This window comes from Aythya marila (assembly GCF_965140915.1).
Source record: "Aythya marila genome assembly, chromosome: 11".
NCBI lineage: Eukaryota > Metazoa > Chordata > Aves > Anseriformes > Anatidae > Aythya > Aythya marila.
Window position 1 is genome coordinate 16,885,295 of NC_139052.1, and position 16,584 is coordinate 16,901,878.

At 40.6% G+C, this 16,584-nt stretch overlaps 1 long non-coding RNA gene across 6 annotated transcripts in view; it reads right to left on the reverse strand.

Moving 5' to 3' along the window:
• Nucleotides 1–10,367: 10,367 nt before the first annotated feature.
• LOC309882301 overlaps nt 10,368–16,584 on the reverse strand; it is a 31,413-nt gene continuing 25,196 nt past the window's right edge. For 5 of the 6 annotated variants that reach the window (XR_014318262.1, XR_014318263.1, XR_014318265.1 and 2 more), the window contains one exon: nt 10,368–13,378. This is a non-coding gene — a long non-coding RNA (uncharacterized lncRNA). The remainder of the gene's footprint in view (nt 13,379–16,584) is intronic. The other variant, XR_014318264.1, reaches the window with a different exon arrangement.

Here is a 16,584-nt window from a genome sequence, read left to right on the forward strand (position 1 = left end):
GTTCTATACACATTATTTACAATTTCAACAGTAACAGTTAATGCTCTGTGACAAACTATATTGTTTCCAGCTTGTTATCCATTCATAACAAGGTCAATCTATTACCATTATTTTTGTGAACGTAGCTGTTACCTTGAGGCAAAAAGTTAATTGTAAATTACAGAGGAGGGATTGAGTTTTTTCAACTGTATTCACTGTAATGCGAGGTAATGGTGCTATTTTATGAAACATTTACATTTAAAAGCATTTTGTTATTCATATCAGACGCACTGGACAAATTCACTTCTAAACTTTTCAAGAACTTAATGGAAAGGGAAGAGCCATTTGAGAGGATACAGCTGAACATTTCATAACCATTGCAGTTAAAACCAGATGCAGTCTCATCTATTTTTCCCCAATGTCTGGGACTGATCCCCCTGCCATTACTGTCCAATACAACCCTGGGAAGCGCTTAGTGCTCTGAGAAGTAGTGTTGATTGTACTTTAAAGCAACACTCAAGCTCATGTGTTACAAGAGTGGTCTGTAAGAGATGCATCTTAAGCTTTTATTCAGCCCCCTGATCTACATAGAATGTGGTGATTTTTTATTTTTTTTTTTGCACGATTTCTACTGTGCTGGCTGATGCCCTAGAAGACAAAGTTAATTCTTATATTTATGCCCTGCCTTGTTTGCTCCTACCTGAATAAAAGTCAAGAGTGTGTATGGAACCTCTGCTTCCCAGATCTTGGCAAGAGAGCCATCATAAAATCTTTCCCACATGTTTGTGAGTCATCTCAGGGCAAAACCCACAGGCTTTCCATTAGGTCATGGAGTTGTCCATCTTAGTGGACAGTGGAGAGGTGGCACCATGTAATCCAGCCTAGACAGTGCTTCTGCTGTGACCCCAGGTATGGCAGGTCTGCCCACCACGCTGGTGTCCACCTCCGTTGTCTTCTCCAGCTGTGCTTTGAATTAGGTGGCTGACTTCACTACATTTGATTCTGGCTTCAATTATAACACTGGCATTGAATCTTCACAATCGCTTCCAGAATAATAGAAGACAAACTCGTAAACACTGAATATTTTCAGCCAACTAAAGGAAGCAAGAGGATGACACTGAACAGATTCAGGAATGCGTTTCTGGTAGCATAGGAATAAGAAAAGTATCTTAGTTTTATCTTCCTTTCTCTGCTGCAGAATAGGCAGGTGAGAGCTGTTGGGATATTTGTCTAAACTGTCCTGTAAAAGGTGTGTTCTAACGTCTCAGTGAAGTTTGTGTAGCGAGTTAGTGGTGCTTGGGTGAAAAGAAATTGATTTCCTCTGAGATTTTATGGAGAGCAATTTAAATTTGTTAAAGCCGTTGTTCTAACATCCCAATGCTCACTTGAAAAATCTGCTCCTTTCTTCCTTTAAGTCCTAATGAAAAAGAAATTTGTCAGGCTTATGTCTTCTATCTGAAAGACTTAATATGCTAAATCAGACCAGGTTTTCTTTTACCACGCACTCTGACAAACTTCAAGGCATTGTCAAGAATTAGCACGTCTCACTCAGGAAGGGTTAAGTACCATTATTTCTGTGGTCTCCGTCACTGGTAGTATGTTCAAAGTGCACAAAGCTCAAGACATGAGCATTCTTCGTCCAATAACTTGTCCAGTAATTGGTATATTGATTGCTAATGTCATCATGTTTTAGTATATATAAACCCTCTCACTCTATCATACAGCCGCCAACAATCCAAGAAGTCATTGTTTATTCATTGTAACTCCCAAACTGGCCGTGTCAGATTCTGCTTGAGGCCTTGCTGATAAAAATCAGCAGATGATTGGGCACACACATTCTTAACATGGCTGACCCATGACATCTTAGGGCCAGCAGGGAGTCTGTCATTATGTGTACAATACTCTTCTTTCTTTCCCCTTATCTATTCCCAGATGACTTTGAGATTTTTATTAACTCATTAATGACTGAAGATGTCATTAAAGAAGGGGGGGGGGGGGGGGATAAGGGAAGAAGGAGGGGAAGGACATTTTGTTTGTTTATTTAAAAGTGGAAAGCAGCAAGACATTGGCCCTGAATAAGGAAAGGTGGAGAAAGCTGAAAGTCAAAACTGATCAGAACCAGAGGAAAAGATTGTTCTTTTATTAGGATGCCTGATGCTAAGCTTCAGAGAGTACAGTTGGGAAAAATATTAGGCCTTTTTTGAAATACAATTAAGAAGGGAGGGATTTATCTACAAAAGAAACAGCCAAAAAAAAAAAAAGTGCAGAAGTTTATGTAGTACGACTGGTATCTCTGCAGGCACAGCAAGGTGTGTTCCTGGTACTGTCTAGGTGTTCAAATTAGAGTACAAAACTCATTCAGAGTCTGCATTTTATCATGTGCCTTTAAAGTATGTTGTTTTATACGAAGAAATAATATCTGCTTTTTTAGTTTCTCTTCTATTGTTTTATACGAAGAAATAATATCTGCTTTTTTAGTTTCTCTTCTAAATATGTCAATTGAACAGATCCTGAGCAACGTTATGTAGTAATCACACCTGCAGTTCTATCCCAGTTTTCTCTTGCATCTTAAGAATTCTATCTGTAAATGTGGCAAACTGGTGGATGTAAATTTGCATAATTTTGTGGTCAGGATTTGATTGTATTCAAATATATTTGGTGCAGTATTTTCAAGTGAGTTTGCTCCTAGCCAACTTCTGATCCTAAAGCAGTCAATCATTAAACGTGCCTTGAATTCAGGATAAAGAATTAGTTCCATGCTATATGCCGGTCTTCCACTTTAAAATCTTGCCTATACTTTTTAATTTCTCTTGAACCAATGATATTTTTGTTGGAAGCTGGATTTGTGTGACAATGACAGTTTTCATTTTCTTCCTGGAACTTGAGTGTTTCCTATAATTAGAGGCCCATTGGTTTAGTACCAAGGACTTAATATTTTAACTATTGGAATTACTTTATTTTAATTATTGCTGTTTGTGGACTGAGGAACAGCAAATGTTTTTTCTCTCTCAGGCAGCTGCCCTCCATGTGGGTGTTGATCTCAACCTAGACATCTACGGTGGGATTGTAGTGATAGCAGGTGGTAAGGTGACAGAGCTAGGTGTCTTCTGCATTGGCTGGCCTCTAATAATCTTTGTTTCAATGTCTGCCTTTTTGATGAGATGAGTGGAAGAACGATGAGCCTTTTTCCCTGAGGGACCCAAAAGTATTGATATAAAATAATAGAGAAAACTCTCTGCATGGGACTAAATTACTAAAATCAACTCAAACAGGCGTCTGCTTATTCCTTCTCATAAACTGCAGATAGAGGCTCTGCAATCAGGCGTATCTGTCAGACCTTGCACCAACTACAGCAAGTTTTAGAACTCCTAATAGGAGTTTAAAAGAATTTAATTGTCATATTGTTTCTGAGACTCTCCTTTCTCTTCACACAACAGATGATCCAGATCACCTAGGCCACAGAGTAAGAGTATTTTGAGGAACAGTTGTCACATTTGCTGTGTACTGCATCCCTGTGAATGCAATGGATGCTTTCTGCAATGTTAGCAGGCATTTCTGGCTTGCTTCTTTAAGAGGGATATTTTTTTCCTTTTGTCTTCTGATAATTAACATAGCATCCATCGTCTGTATTGCAGTGAGAACTGGGGTTCTCCGCCAAAGGTCAGGGATTTGTGCAAGGTACTGTTTGAGACTTTAAAAACTATGTATTTTAAAGGAACACAGATGGGTTTGGAAAAAAAAAAAAAAAAAAAGAAAGAAAAAAAAAAAAAGCCTGGCTTTTTCACATCAGCGTACGCTGGCCTAATCAGCTATGCCCAGCTTGGGTCAAGGTGTGCCACCTGCCTCACGCACCTTGCTGCAAGGAAGCTCTCCTTCCCCATCATGTTCTACCATCCAGCCTCCCTTCCGTCGTGTCTGAAGTAGGAACCTGTGATGAATCTTTGGATAATGGACTGTTGCTTTGACAAACTGCTCCTCTAGTGAAACACGTGCCTGTCTTGGCGACAATAATAGCAAAGTGCGGATTTTGTGGAAGAAATAGAGGCTTTGAGGGCTACAGCACCAGACTCTGAGTCTGTAAATTGCTGGACTGGGATGTTAGATGCCTTTTAATATTTTCAAACATCCAGTAGAGTAATGAAAGAACTGTAGGACTATCCTGATGTAAGACCTCGGGAGAGTTGTTTTCAGAGATCGTGGGAGCTCACAACTTGTTTAAGAACATGAAGTCCTATCCAAGTAATAGCTGGAAATAAGTTGCTTGATTTTTCTATCCCCAAAGACAAATTCTTGTAATAGCAAAAGTGTAAAATCCAACAAAGAGAGGCTTGATACTTTCAGATACTCTGGCCACTTCACAGTGGAAAAAAAAGGCATACTGACAGTGAAACTATTTGGGGTAAATAATGAGGACAGACTTCTCAGAAATAAACTGGCATGGATTTGGCCATGAGATGTCAGATTCATAACTTGGGAAATGAAAGCCTCTATATACTGGAGAGCAGGCCCTACCCCAGCAGTGGCAATTCAGCCTTCTGAGCCGCAGGGATTTCTTTATAAGCAGTGGTATATTAAATGTGGAATCGGGTAGGCCAAAGGGACAGCAGTAAACCAGAGACAACGTGCAGTGACAAAAAATGAGCTAAAGCCAGACACACTAATTACTCTGCAGTAATTTTGTTTTCCTCTAGAGTTGACTGTTACCTCTTGCACCTGGAAGGTAAATGCTTTTCCTATCACTAAAGTTTTGCATCTAGTATATATTTTTTCAGTTTAACTGCAGCTGGGCAGAATGTAATTTTTGTCCATTTATCCGATTTAGTACTTCTGTTGATGTAGAGACAAGGGGTGAATTTTTCTACTGTGTGCATCACTGGCGTGGGCTGAGGAAGAGCACTTTTAGACAGGCCTAGGTCAACAAAACACATTCATCCATCACATCTGCCAGAAAGGAAAGATAGTTGTCTCGATGCTCAGTCAATCCAAGACCTTTCTGCTGAGTCAACTGACAAGATTGCAGATCTTTGTGACAACGAGGACACTTATCCGCTAGTAAGTGGACTGAAGACCACCTATGTGTCTGGCAGTGGCTCTCCAGCTCAGGAGGCTCCGAGCTTCTCCTGAACACCAATGGGCTGCCCCTCGTAGTCATCTCCTCGCTATAGGCATTGCTACCAAAAACTAAACTGGAGTAAGGGAAAATAAAAGGAAGGGATTCTGAGGTGATAATGGAGGAAGGTGTGAGAGCCAGTAGGAAGTACAGTAAAGAAACCCATGACAAGTCATGATAAATGGGTCGTTATAAAATTCATGTTTAGGCTGCACCAGTCTGGGGATAATGCCATTCGTCATGGCAACACTGGGGCACTAATGAGCCCTCATTGCATATTCATGGCTTTGGCGCCTCTCTTCTCTCTCTGCCTCCCTCCCACCCCGACCCAATGCCTGGTAAATATCTCCACCTCAAGCTGAAACTCGACTTAGGCTGCTTTTTTTTATTTGTTATGTTGCAGCAATTACACTGTAAAAGTGCTGCACAAGATTGATTGCTCTGATCTGTAGTTCAATTGTAAATTAGAATACACATCCCCCTGGGGACACACGGCCCCTATTTGTGATTAAGAAAAAAGCCCCATAATAGACTAATAGCTAAAGTTCTCTCTCTTTTACTTTCAGGCAATTAGCTTGATGAAATGGCCTCTTTTTGTGTACCCTGGAAGTGTAAACCGATATCATAATGAAGTATATGATGTTTATTCTATTATTTTCACCTTGCCATCTATGCAGGAATGCATAAATAATGGCTGCTTTGTCTAGTACATTTACTGATTCAGGAGTAAACTATGTCTTAAAGATGCAGCGTGTGATCCTGCAGCCTTATGTTAAGCTGAGCACCTTGACAAGTCCCTATAAAAACTGATGTTCTGCCTAAAGAAGCTGGAGACCATTTTTAGTCAGGTGATTAAATACTGTTCACAAGGCACTTACATTTATAGGAAACTTTAATTGGAAAGTCCTCCTAATAACCTTGTGAGAAAAATAAGGTGTTTCCATTTTACAGAAACAAAAACTGATGGGGAGATTCTGAGCACGTTACGTGAGCCCACACAGGACCTCAGTAAGCACTTAAGAAATCCTAGCTCTTTGGGCATTTTTCAGGTGCTCAAATTCCCTTTCCTCTCTTGTAAAGCACTTTGAATGTTGTCCTGGATGGTTCACGGAGTGGCTCTGACCTTAGCGTGCCTCCAAGGTGTAAAGCTCTGTTGTCACGGTTGCCTTCATGTGACATTCATGGCTACAGCTCTTTCACCTGACCCTGGGGTGGATATGGTCATGCCCACGTTCAATGCCGTGTGTTGGATGCTGGCTTCCCCAAGGCTCAATTTGAGCTGTCAGTCTGGAGTAGTCATGTTGTGCAATGGTGTTAGAGCACAGTGATGGTGTTCGTGCAGTTGAGCTCAAGATAAATATCTGGGAAGAAAACTGCCCTGTGATGGTAGCTCCGTGCATACCTCCTTTGGGACAAAAGGTGCTTCTCCAGTAGCATTTCCCCTTGGCCCAGGAGTGCCCTTTAAGTAAATTCTCCATCTGACCCCGCTTACCGTGCTCTGCAGCATGAGGCAATCTTGGAGCACGCAAAGTGAGTGCTCGTGTGCAGAGTTAACCGCATGATGCAGCTAGCAGGCTTTCAGTCAATGGGAGCACACCAGAGCTCATCCAAGTAAGACTCTGACATGCAGTGACCTAGGCCCAGTCCCTGCTCTTCCGTGCCCAGTGTAGACGTGCCTTTATTTACCTGTGTGCCAAGTGAAGTGTGGTCCCCAGGTCCCTATCCAAGTAGTTAGGGGAAGCTCTTAATATGGCTGGGAAGGCATTTCAAATAGCCTGAAAAACCTGCATGAGGAAACCACACTGGTTTATGTATAACTCCATCAGTTTCTCTCCAATGGAAATAATATTTCTGAGTTTAAATGTTATGTAAAAGAGGTTCTAGAGGGGAATATAACAGTCCGGAAATGTTTTGTTAAGAAATGCTACTGATGCAAACCTTTAAAGGGTAACACTGTGCATGGCTACAATACCATATTCTGTTTAAACTTGTTCATCATTGTCTTCTTGCATGACAGCCCTGGCATTTAAAATATGTTAGGGGTGACACAATACTTTCACCTGGTGCAGACATATATCACTGGAAGGATGTTCTCATAAACAAAGTGCTGCAGGCTATGATCTTATCGTTCTCGTCTTCCTTCTTCTCCGTTCAATGACAAACACGTATTTCTCTTTGCTCCACTTTCTGGTCTAGAGCAGCCTGGTGCTGGAGCAACAGGTGGTGTTGCAAATAGGAACAATGAGCATTGGTGGGGGCCTGGTGGGGGCAAGAAATGATGGGCAGCAAGCATGCAACATTTTCCAGTGCTTGGGCTGGTACACCCATTATATGCAGTGCTGCAGTTTTATTGCATAAGCAAAAGTTTGCTCACATGCTTGCCTGCACGTGCATGGTTTTTTTGAGAAAGGCATAAAGCAAATTAGCGTGTTCACATGTAATTAGCCGGCTATTAGTGTGGTTCAGCCAAGGCAATAGGCAGGCAGTAAACTTTGAGATAGCTCACAGATAAAAGAACTGAGGGTGTTCTGGAGAAAGCTGGAGGTAACAGTTCAGAAAAATTCCCGACAAACTGAGCTAACATCTAAGGATGTTCCTTCCCTACACCGTTAACACTGCACAGTGTAGCTGTTGTGTGCCCCCTACAAAGCCTAGCCCCTCTTGGCATCCAGGACTCCTTCATCTTGGATAACCCACTTTTAAATTATTACAGAGTTAATTATCATTTTTTGTTTAAACACATTAGTCTGTGGACTAAAACTGTGTGAAATTCCCTGCCCATGCTTTCCGTCCTTCTTGTGACAATGTATGAAAAAGGGACTAAGCCCTGTGGGGGCTGGAACACCTCCAGATATTTATCTAGGAGTGTAGATGATCAAGTGTAATAAAAAAAAAGTTGTCACTTACCGTACGTAAGCATCACACTTGGAAAGGAACCCTAAGTGTGTCTGAGTTCAAGTCTGTGCAACTTCCATGAAAATGTGAGTATTTTAGTAAATCTTTGTGCTAATGAAAATGTCCTTATATTTTCCTCTCATTTTGTCGCTAGCAGAGAAGTACTTTTTTCTATCCTTTGGGAGTTTTCAAGATTTCATTTTTCCAACTAATTCTCTGGCAAACCAATAAGTTTGAGGGAAAAAAAGTCACTGAATCATTTCCTCCAGTAATTTCAAAATATTTCATTTTTTGCTTTCATTTATGAATTAAAAAATTAAATGAAAGCATATTTCAAAGCAAATATTAATTTCAAAAAGTATCTATTAGGGCACATTACATGATTTTGATGCATCTTTAACATCTTTAACTCTTTTTCAGTTGGGAAGCCTCATGAAAACTGAGTTGCTCCCTCCAAACCTTTTTGCCTGTTTGGCTTTATCCAATACAAGGTTTTCATGGGAAACCCTAAACATAATCCATTTGTATCATCAATTCAGTATCTCAGGGTGGTTTTGTTTGGGATAGCTTCTGAAGAGGAACAGTAAAGAACTTTGTGACCTTGCACAAAGCATTTCTATTAACCTAAAAATAATGTAGGAGGCTTTGCACAGCTTGCCCACTTTCTTTGCTGGTATGTAAGTTCCATAGTAAGTCTGATAGGACTCCATCCTGCAAGAAAAATGCACACCTGAGGAAACATCAGAGGAAATCTCTTCTGATGTGCCAAATAAGTGGAAGAACTAGCACTGTCAGAGTGGGTAAAGCCCTACACATTGAGTAACATCTTGGTTTTGCAGACAAGGAATCCCTTTTTGCTGTACAACTAGCAACATTCACTAAATAGTAATCCTTTAACCCCATAAAAAAAAAAAAAAAAAAAAAAAAAAAAAAAAAAAGACTACTACTAGTTTTAAGGCTCATTTGTTTGAGGCTTATGTAGGCATTTGTCATGAACAATAGCTGGGGTAAATTCTGTACAGAAGAAATGTTGAATCATGAGTGCAAGACTGTTGATGTTTTGGTCATCAAAGGAGGGAAAGCTGGTGTAGATCTCGAGTGATGCTCAAGGGGAAAACAGGTTGCCTGAGGAGAGCTGGCAGCCAAGAGCTGGCTGCCAGAGATAAAGCCCAGGGACCGCATCAAGGTAAGGGCTCACGAGCCACTCAGCACATGCTTTCTTTGCAGCTCTGCTGCCCTGCCTGCCCTCTTTACAAGGCCTGTCCTGTTCATTTTGCACATCCCTCTTTGCAGAGTGATGAGAACCTAAGGTTTTGCACAGCTTTGCGGAGAGAGGAGCAAGCTTTCAAAAAACCATCTGCCTCACTTTCAAGTAACTGTGTTGAGTTAGACCCAAGGTCCAGCATGCCTGTTATGCTGCCTGGGGCAGAAACCCCTAGCAAATCTACAGAAAAACGTCAGAGGAAGTCAAACACAAAGTAGTTCTCCTGATCTATTTTCCTTTTGTTGTTCTGTGTCAGAAAGTCCCACAACCTTACTGGGCTGCATAAAAAATATAAAATTTTGTTGACTTCAAGCCTCTTTTGCTCCTTATGTAAACATTTTCCTCTTCAGAAAGTTCTTCACAGCATTTTTCATTTTATAAACCTCAGCCACCTTCTTTTCCAAGGGTTCTGAATTTAGCTTTTTTTTTTTTTCCTCACATGGAAGCAGATACATACAATTACCCACAAGACAACCACTATCAAACAAAACTCTTGTTACTGAAACTCTTCCAAAAAATAACTTATTTAAAATTATCCTAGCAGTGCAAATATCCGATGATCAGGCAGATCTGCAAAACCTGCCTGGAGCAAAATCATGCAATTAGAATCATGCTCATAAGTGTTGGAGTCTTAAAACATTAATAGATCATTTTAATGGAAGGAGTTATTAAAATTTGTATTTGATTTGCATTATTACAACACTGAATGCACTATGGAAAGCTGAGTTCATGAGGGAAGTACAGCACAAAACAGATTCTTATTATCTGACTTGGAACTTTAAAATAGACTGTGCTTTACAGTTCTGCCTGAATTTTCTTTAGTTTTATTACTCTTCTAAATTGATATGAACTCCTGTTTTTATCTTAGAAATAGGAAATGAGGAGGAGGATAAGCAAATGGCTTCAGATTGAAATAAAGCTTTGGAAAAGTAATTTGAACAGCAAAAAATCTTTCTCAACATGTTATTTTTTGTTACATGAGATGTGATGTTCTGATCATAGCCCTGGCCAAAACTCCATTCGATTGCAGGGTTTCTGTAGATTATTTAGGGAAAAAAAATGCCCCAAATGTGGAAACAATTATAAAGAAATTCATGACTCGTTAGTAAGCATTCCTTAGTTTATTTGTTACAAGCAGACTAATTTCTGGATCTCTATATGACATCTTTTCTATTGGGCACTTACCCTCCCTGATGTGTTTATAAAATTCCCCATTTCATTAGCATGCCACTGCCAGCAAACCTGATGCCCAAACATCTTCCATAATCCAGTAGAAAGCAGAGTTTGGTGTCAATAGAATAATTCCCATCATTCCCAAAGACTTTGGAGTAAACCTGCAAGGATTGAATAAATTTAAAACCATAATCAGAAAGTGGAGGAAGGAATACAGTGAGCTGCTTCTGCAGCTGAGGTATTTTTGGTTTTGTATTCTTTAGAATCCCCATAAAAGCATGTCCCTCATGCACGGTCGTCAAAATTAGCATTTAGGCGTTTAGACCTGAGTGGATTAGAACTGGAATAGGAGCATGCTCTGAATTTTTCAGGGCAGCTCAAATGTTCAGCAATGGTGTCTTTGTGTTCAAAAACTCTATCTTTCAGAAGAACCCTGCCAATAAGTTAAAGGAGAGTAATTCTATAAAAATAGAAAGGGTGTCCTGTAGAGAAAAAAAACATATCCTCCACCTTCTGCGCTTAATATATGGTTTAAAATTCAATGATCAGACTAAGTAGGTGTAAATCATCACAGGAATGATGCTGTAACACTTCAGATGATATTACCAAATTGTCTTGCTGGTAATTAAGAATATCCTCTACGGAATAAGGACCAATGACAGAAGAAAGTATAAATTGATATTGTCTCAGCACACAGAAGTGGTAGACAGAAATATTCATGTGCATAATCTTACACCTTGCCTACATGATACCCAGTGGGCTAAAGTAATAGCCTACAGAATTATCTTGGAAAAGGCACTTCTCAACGGAAACTAAAAGTCTTATGAGTTGTCTGTAAGTTTTTCAATTATATGTGGCAACAAAAATAAACTAACAGGTATGCATTATAAAATGTTTGTTCAAGCATGTTTCTTTGGACTTTTTGTTAAAAACCCAAAGCATATTATACTCAAACGTTTGTCAAGCCCTACTTTCTCCTGTATTACTTCACCCAAAGAAAATCCACATCTCTTATTTTTCCCCTTTTCTTTTCATGTGTATGTATTCCACCACTCAGGGAAACAAGTGGAATTTCTATTACTCAGGAGGGTAATGAAGTCAGCCCGATTAAACACAAAAAGTCTTTGCACTGAATTTCTGGTGTAAGTTTCAGGGGAAAAAGACACCTTGATTCAATAGCCACTTCCATGAAGGTACGTACAAGCCATTCTGTCTGCAACAGCACGGTTCCTTGAACCTTAATAGCCTTTTCCCAACACTTGTTATTGCAAACCAACTGCTTCCTTTCCCCAGTATGAAAAGTGCATCTCATCTGATTATTATGAAAATGTTTTTAACAACCTCTTTAAGGAAGTGTATGTTTTGAGCATCATCTCAGGTCTGGGATCTTAGATGTTCATGAAAAGTACTCTGACGTGTTCTGCTGAGGGCTTTTCACAGTATGATATGGATTTTTGAAATCACGTGGTTTTAATTCATATTAGTTGCTATTGGAATAGTAGGTCTACATTCCATTTAACCAATATATTTCTGATTACTCTTATAAAAGAGCCAGTATTTTGTATAGAGAGCAAATGGTGACCTGCCTACTAAATGAGGAGTGTGAACAGTTTTTAGGTATGGACCCCAGAGAACTCATCCCATTTTGTGCATATTTGAGCCTTGCAAATCTCCACAGATTTATTTATTGAAGCAGATGTGCAAGTCACAAGATGCTGGTCACCTCACTTCTGAAAATCAGGCCTTTACATTCATTACTCCTGCTGACAACAAGAGAAGTCTGGATCAGTTGGCATTTCACACCTGCAGCTAATGCAGAAGTTGTAAAGATATAAGTGAGCATTAGGAATAGAAGTGATTCGTTGGACATGAACCAGTTGTATTTAATGGGAAAGGTGCAAATCCATGTTACGACTCAGATATGTATTAGCTACACCCCTGCTTTAACCTGTAAAGAAAGAATTATATCCCAGGGAACTTACCTCAAAGAGTTTCTTTCCTTTGGCAGAAGTGATCGTTAGGCTAAAATTGGCCATTGCTTTTATCTGTAGTTGGGGAATATATGACTTAGTTTGTACAGCTTCAGCTGACAGGCCAGGCTCAGTTCAGGATCCTGATCTGCTGTAAATACCGCTTTGTAATCAATAGAGCAGTGAACTCAGAGCAGAGCCCAGGACCTTGTCCCTGCTCCTTTGGCCTGGGCTGAGCTGAGCTGGTAAATCTGTGGGGAGAGGAGATCTTGGTGCATGTCCAGAGCTCTCCCACCCACCTCAGTGCTGATAAGTCTGTGCCTCCAGACAAACCAACAGCTTTATGCCCGCTGCTTCCTTGGTGGTAGCAGATGCTCTGCACTGCTCCTTGGGCTATTTGGACTTCTACTAGGGCTGCAGCACATATTATCCTATCCTACTGATCGGGACTCTCCTCACCAAAGCAGATCTAAAAACTGAGGAGCATATGGGGCCGGATGTGTTTGTCTGCTGCCTCATCTAGGAGGAACAAATCATGTTGGGTGGGTAGAAAGGCATTGCCACCCTTTGTATCAGATTCCTTTGGTCCTGGGAATTCATCTCTGCCTGATGGGTTTGGGAGGTTTCTTTGTCAGCATCTAACAGGTGGCTGCTCTGATGCCTCCCAGCCTACAGGCTGATGCCCAGCAGCTTTCTTCCTGGCTGAGAAGTGTCACAGATGGAAATGAGCAGCTTTGTCTCCTCCTGCCAAGCATACAGTGATCGGGCGGTGGCAGTGGCGGCAGCTATTCCTGCCTGCCTGGGGTAATAGGGCCACCTGGGAAGAGGAATGGCCGCAACGGCACGTCCCTCCCTGAAAAGTCAGGGGATGTGGGCGGGCACACCGAGGTGGGCCTGGGGCTCCTACGTGACCTTCAGCATGAGTCAGGAAACCAGTTCATCACCTTGTTGCTTACTGGAGAGATCTCAGGCCAGAGCAAGGTGCACCTACGGGTGTAACAGATAAGGTTGCGTTACTATCACTGTTCTCGTGTTCTGAAGGTTGTCTTGTTTTCAACCAAATGATCTGTCACAACCTTTAAAACGTGGTGGGATTCACAGTTACACCAATACAGCTTTTCCTACTGAAGAAAACAGAAAGCATCTCTCCCTGCCTGCCCTCCTGGTTTCTGATAGAAGGTGCCCCAAAGTACATGAGGCTGCCATGATCCAGGCCCTTGGCCTCTGAACTGCATAGACAAGTAGGAAGCACATCCTTAGCCAGGATTACTTAAGCTACAGATGAAGTGTGTGAATATTTCTGTGTAATAGCATTGTGTATATATATCCTGTAAATGTATTTTGGAAGTAGTTGAGAATAGTAGTGCACATGATTCAAAGAACAGTCAGGTATGCCAAAACTTGGATGAAGGGCACAGAAGAGACAAAGGAAGGTTTTCATAAAGGCAGGAGGAAAAGGAAGAGAATGGATCGTGGAGGCAGCTAAAAGGGTGGTAGGTAGGATCAGGTAGGACAAATCCTAAGAGTTCATAAGGTGGAAAAATGCCTCTCAGGTGTTGTATCTTTAGTGCTTCTCCACAATGTTACAGGCCTTTTGCTACTGTCTTTATGCAGATGAAGCACCGAGGTTCTCCTGATGTCTTTTCCCCCCTCCATAAGATGTCCTTTACGCTTTGATGAGATCACTGGTATATTAGTTCATTTTAATCTTTTCAGAAAGAATCCAAGGGCTGCAGTGAGGTCATGACTGTAGTAATGTCTGAAAGGACAGTTTTATGGAGGAAAGAAGAAATTGTGCTCTCATTTAATAAAACTAAGCAGCTTTGTGGCTCTCAAGTGTGTTGGGCAAGTTAAGGTTTGTTTATTTTTCTGTTGCATGCTTTTGCAAAAGGCAGCCTGCTTCGTGCTCTTATTTTCTAAGTATTGCATAAATCCAAGCTTGCAGGGAGAGCACCCCACAAAAGCAGTGCTCCACTTTGATTTAAAAGCATCTTTGTCCATGGTAGCTCCCGAGTCATACAGTCAAGTAGGAGGGGTTGTAAAAAAAAAAAAAAATCAAACTCCTTTGACCCGAATGTCCCCACATTAGACCTTCATATCATTCAGAGGGTAGACACCTCGCTTAGAATGTCCTAGCTCCCTTCTCTTTGAAGGAGAAAATTCCTTGGGGCACTCTCAGTGCCACAGCATTGCTATGTGAGTATTTGTGCCTCGTTGGTCGATGGAGTAAAGCCAGGTAAGGATTTAGACCCCGACATTTCAGTCAATGATGGCAACTCAGAAGTGCTGAACTTTCACTGTTACTGTGATTTTACCTCTAGTCTTTCCTACTTTTTTTGTTAAGTTAAGTGTCAAGGCTTAATGGTATAATTCTGAAAGGTCTCTGGATGAATTTAGTATTGGAAAGAAATATATAGACAGATGGAATAATATGCCTTCCTTTACCATGGCCAGTGTGTTGTATTTTAATGTGCTCTAATGAACTTAAAAATGACTCCCCAGCGTGCTCGCTCCCTAGGTCATAGGGGTTATTTTGAGTTTGCTGGATTCTTGAGATAATTCCCTCTGGATTTGTTGGGTCAACAACAAAGTGGCGATAACAAATACACTGCTGCTTTAATCCAGTGCTATGCTTCCTCCCTCTTTGCTGTGTGGATTTGTACATGCTCACAGTTACACTGCTTATAACGTAACAACTTCAGGGTGTCAATGGCATGCGGTGTAAAACCAGTTCCCCTTTCATACCTAGAGACCAAACATCCTGGATGATCTGTGGCAGATGCCACGGGTTTCGTTTTGCTCAAAGAGTTTTAGAGCTTTAGTTACCCGGAAAAGAGTGGGAGCTTAATGGCATTCGTTGATGGTGATAGGGAGCTGTGTGCTCTAAACCCCACTGAAAGCAAAAAAGAGCCCACCTCTACATGCTGCTAATATACATGGCTATAGAAAGTCTTCCTATTTAAAAAGGCTAATTAATAATTCTTAATGGTCTGTGGATTTCTATGTATGAATTGTCAGAGATTTGGGCAGGCTGAGGGAGGTGAGGAAATGGGTTAGCACTGCATTGTTTGAAATTACAGGGTTTTAAATTGTTTAAAATGATAAGCAGATAGGGTTTCCATGCCAGATTTGAGACATTTATTCTCTTTTATTTGTTCTAAAATTTCAGCTTGAGCTCACATTGTCATGCTACCCAGACTGCTTCCCAGACAAGCTAATTTGTCTACCTGTGTTCCATTTTTGGCCCTGGTTTTAATTTGAGGATGATTCCTGCTAATACCAAAGACTGGATAGGACATCCATTAAAAGTCTACACAGCAATTGAAATGGAAAATTCCAAAAGAAACCCTATTAGAGTTTTTCTCCATCAAATCAACATTACAGACTTCTTATGCATTTCTTAATTAGACATTGATATTAACTGGACTGTTGCATGATTTAAATCTAGCTCTTAATCTCAGCTATTCTATGCTGCTGTAGTTTTTATGACATCCAACTAGCGACTGCTTTATGCATTAATCTATCTGGAAAACCACCTTCACATTTTTTTGTCTTTTTTTAGAAGAATAAAGGCCCCAAGAAGGAAATGAAAGCTTTTGGGTTCAGCCATTAGTAATTTTCTGCTTAGTATTTGAAAAATTGCTTATTTTAATTGCTTCATAGAAGAAAAAGATATCAAAGCTAACGTTCTTTCTCTCCAAACTTTGTAATTATTTCTCTCAGACTCTTATTTGAAATGCCTTGAAAGGATTTTCATTGAAATGTAGATTTCTTCTCTTTCAAAAGTACTTTTATTCCCTCGTGTTTCTTTCCATTTTTTTTTTCCTAGTGACTTGCTCTCTAGCTTTAGAGCAGAATACATAAAGTCCAGTCTCTGGACACTACAGCACATGTCACACAGATGTCACTTAAGTGCCACCTTCTTTAAATTTAACCTACCCATGGCCTAGAGGCTGTGGTGGCAATCAGCCATAGGTCTCAGCCTGGTGTCCTCAGGCTTCTTCTATACAGTGAAGAAGTCATAGGTGTTGTAGGTACTTAATTTGCAGAGGGAATAGGGCTCTGAGATATCACTACGTGATTTGCTTATTAATATTGTTACCAAAATCAGGGGAACCTAATAGAAAAGTTATATAAATGTTAATGGGCCTCCCGGTGAACTTAAATTTGGGGCTTGTGGTAAAGTCTGGGGA